This window comes from Orycteropus afer, unplaced genomic scaffold (genome assembly GCF_000298275.1).
Source record: "Orycteropus afer afer isolate SDZICR_OR568_19922 unplaced genomic scaffold, OryAfe1.0 scaffold00123, whole genome shotgun sequence".
Taxonomy (NCBI): domain Eukaryota; kingdom Metazoa; phylum Chordata; class Mammalia; order Tubulidentata; family Orycteropodidae; genus Orycteropus; species Orycteropus afer.
Window position 1 is genome coordinate 6530084 of NW_006921710.1, and position 3379 is coordinate 6533462.

Genomic DNA, 3379 nt, shown 5'->3' on the forward strand with positions numbered 1-3379 from the left:
CCCTGGAACACCTGGCTGGTCCCAAAGATGCGCTTCAGGCTATCTTTTGGCACTGAAATCACCCGTGGCTTTAGGATGTCCTGTGAGGGGTCCTCGTCCAGTTCCAGGGCATCCTAAAACCAAGGGACAGAGAGGCTGGAGCAGACCTCAGAGGCAAACAAGCTGCACCCTGCTCACACACTCTCCCCCGGCATTTTAGAGGACGGTGTGGTGTCGAACTGGTACCAGGTAGGACACGCCACCTGGGATCCGGTGGACCATTCCCCTTAGGGATGGTTCAACCTATCTCTTGTCACACCCAGGCAAGCCTCTGCTGTCCCGCCTCACTCCCTTTCCTGAAGCCAGGGTGAGGCCCTCCTGCTCACACTGACCCTCTGGTCACCTCCTGATTCTCTTCAGCTCCCACCTCCAGCTGCTGACACTCCATCTCAGGCCCAGCCCAAGCCACAGGTGGTCCTGCAGCCCCTCAGATATCCTGTGGAATCCTCAGTCCTAACAGGCTCACACTGACCACCTCGTTGACTTCTACCCCAGGTTTCCCTGCCAGCCACTGAACCCAGAGACCCATGAGCCCTCAGTCCTCAAATCCAGTTTGCTCCTCTTCCTAAAATCTCTCAGATCCCTCCTCTTCTCTCATCTAATCCCCTCTCTGGGTCTATGCCATCTCTTCTGGGACCCCTGCTCCGGCTAGCTCTCCTGGTCTCATACCCCAACTCCACCATTCTCTGCACTGCAGCCAAGGACTATCCTGAGTTGTACACTGACGCTACCTTTCTTGTACTTAAAACCTTCCCTGTGAGGATGGAGGGAACACTGCTAGACAGGTAGAGACAAGTATAGATTTGGGTGAAAGGAAAGGCAATATACCAAAAGCCAGTGACCATCACAATAACACTAAGGAAAAGGAAGACACAGAGAGGTACACAAGAGGTATAGGCAATGAAGTAAACCCTTTTACGTGTATAATATTGCGTTACCAGTGATGACAAATACTAATCTATGGGTACGAGATGGGTAGACAGACTGAATGATCAGGTAAGTCTAGGCAAAAAGGAACATACCCATCACCGTATATAGGTTGGCAAATAATATTTCTACATACGTATTTATATTTGCCTTAAGAATCCCCATGTAATGAGAACTAATGGGGGCAAAGTTATGATAACTTCTTAGGCACAGTCAACCACTCTGACGGACAGAATTGTTGGACCTGTGGGATCAGGACCATGGTCACAGGAGACATCAAGCTCAATGGGCATAACGTACTACACAAAAACACTGTTCTATATCCTACTTTGGTGAGTAGTGACTGGGGTCTTAAAAGTTTGCAAGTGGCCATCTGGATGAAACAATGGGTCCCTCCTTGTCCAGAGCAAAGAATAATGGAAAAACCAAAGACACATGGAAACAATTAGTCCAAGGGACTAGGGACCATGTAATCCTCAGCCTATATGACCATGAGACCAGAAGAACTAGATGGTGCCCAGCTACCACTGTCAACCACTTGGAAAGGGATCAGTGCAGGAGATCCATATTGTGCCTGGATAGAGTAGGAGAACAATGTGGAACTAAACTCAAAAGCATAAAAAAAGACCAGATTTACTAGCATGATAGATCCTGGTGAGAGCACTGAGACTATGGGCTCTAGTAACCATTTAGGTCTGGAATTGAACTCATTCCCATGGCTTCCAGCCAAACAAAAGACAGGCATATAGGGTGAACATTACATTAAGTGGATACACTCCTTAGAATGAGCAATCATGGGAGAACAGAAGGGTAGTATCTGCACAGGGAGATAGCTAAGGGGCCAGGAATGCATAGGAAAGAAGGACACAGGGGAGAGGTAACTACAGGGAGGGAGTGGGAAGAGAACTGTTACATTACGGGTAATTGCAGTCAATGTCATGATTTAAAATGTGTATGAACTGCTGCATGGAAAATGAACTTGCTCTGTAAACTTTTACCCACATCACAATAAAAATTAAAAAACAAAAACAAAAACAAAAAAAAACACCAAGGGCATCGAAGGAAGAAATCCAAGCTGCACTGAAGTCATTAGAGAAAATTGGCAGAATACCCACTGAGATGTTGCAGCAAAACTGATGCATTGCTGGAGGCGCTAACTCATTTATGACAAGAAATTAGGAAGACAGCTACCTGGCCAACCACTGACTGGAAGAGATCCGTATTTGTGTCCATTCCAAAGAAAGATGATCCAACAGAGTGCAGAAATTATCGAAAATATCATGTCACATGCAAGTAAAATACTGGTGAAAATAATTCAAAAATGGTTACAGCAGTATATTGGCAGAGAACTTCCAGAAATTCAGGCTGCATTCAAAATAGGACCTAGAGGGTGTTCATTAATAATATAAGGCAAATACCACAGATTATGTTCAAGTATTCATTTCCATGTTTCTATTGCGTTGTTCAAGCATTTTCTTTCAGTTCTTTATTGTTTATCTGCAGGCCATTCCTTCTTCCGTAGTATAAAAAGAAAAGGTAAAAAAATTTCATTTAATAACATCAACTAGTACTTAAAAACCAAAACCAAAACCACAACAAAAAACTACCTTCCCTGGAACCCAGTCTTGGTCTCTTCTACCCTAGTCCTCTTTCATTGCTTTTAGTCTTCTCCCAGCCCGCACCTCGCTGGAGTCAGTCACTTCGTCCCTTCCACCAGGGCTCTGCACCATCTTCCTCGCAGCCCGCAGTCCTCCCGTCGCGCTTAGTTGCTAGGTGCTGTCTCCAGGACGCCCACAGGCTCCGCCTCTCTGGCCAGGCCCCCGGGGACCCAAAAGCTGATTGGGCTGGAAGGTTAGAAAAAATTTATTAGATGGGGAGGCTAAGGCCTACGGAGGGAAGAGGATTTGCCGGGTTGCCACAGGAAGGCAGAGCTACAATAAGGCCAGAACAAGGCTCCAGCTTCCCACGCTGGAGGTCAAACAACAAACCCGCGACTAGGTGCTGCAGGATGCAAAGGGACGCCCAAATAAAGCTACCAATCAGCAGTTTCCGCCCCGTAGAAGCATGGCGGCCAGTATCCAGGCACGGATTGGGCACTGGAGGCCGTCTCTGGACAGGTGGTGACCACGATTGGCTGCGTGCTGGCTGACATAAGAGGGCGGGGTCCAGAAGAGCTAGGGAGGCAGCACACCACCGCTCGGCCTCTTGGGCGCTAGGCTGTGGATGAATAGGGCCATGAGTAGGTGTGTTTTGGGTCCTCGACCCCCAGGGAAGAGGTGGCTGGTAATTGAAGTTCGTCCGTGACGTAGGGGCTCTTGGGGCTCCAGTTCTGCCATTCTCTCCCGTGCAAAGTCTCAAATTCCTTGTCTGTTCTTGTTTTGTTTAAATCTGGAACTTGGGTCCAGTACTACCG

At 47.8% G+C, this 3379-nt stretch overlaps 1 pseudogene; it reads left to right on the forward strand.

Annotated features, from left to right (window-relative positions):
- The first annotated feature begins 3030 nt into the window (after positions 1–3030).
- LOC103199964 overlaps positions 3031–3379 on the forward strand; it is a 2151-nt pseudogene continuing 1802 nt past the window's right edge.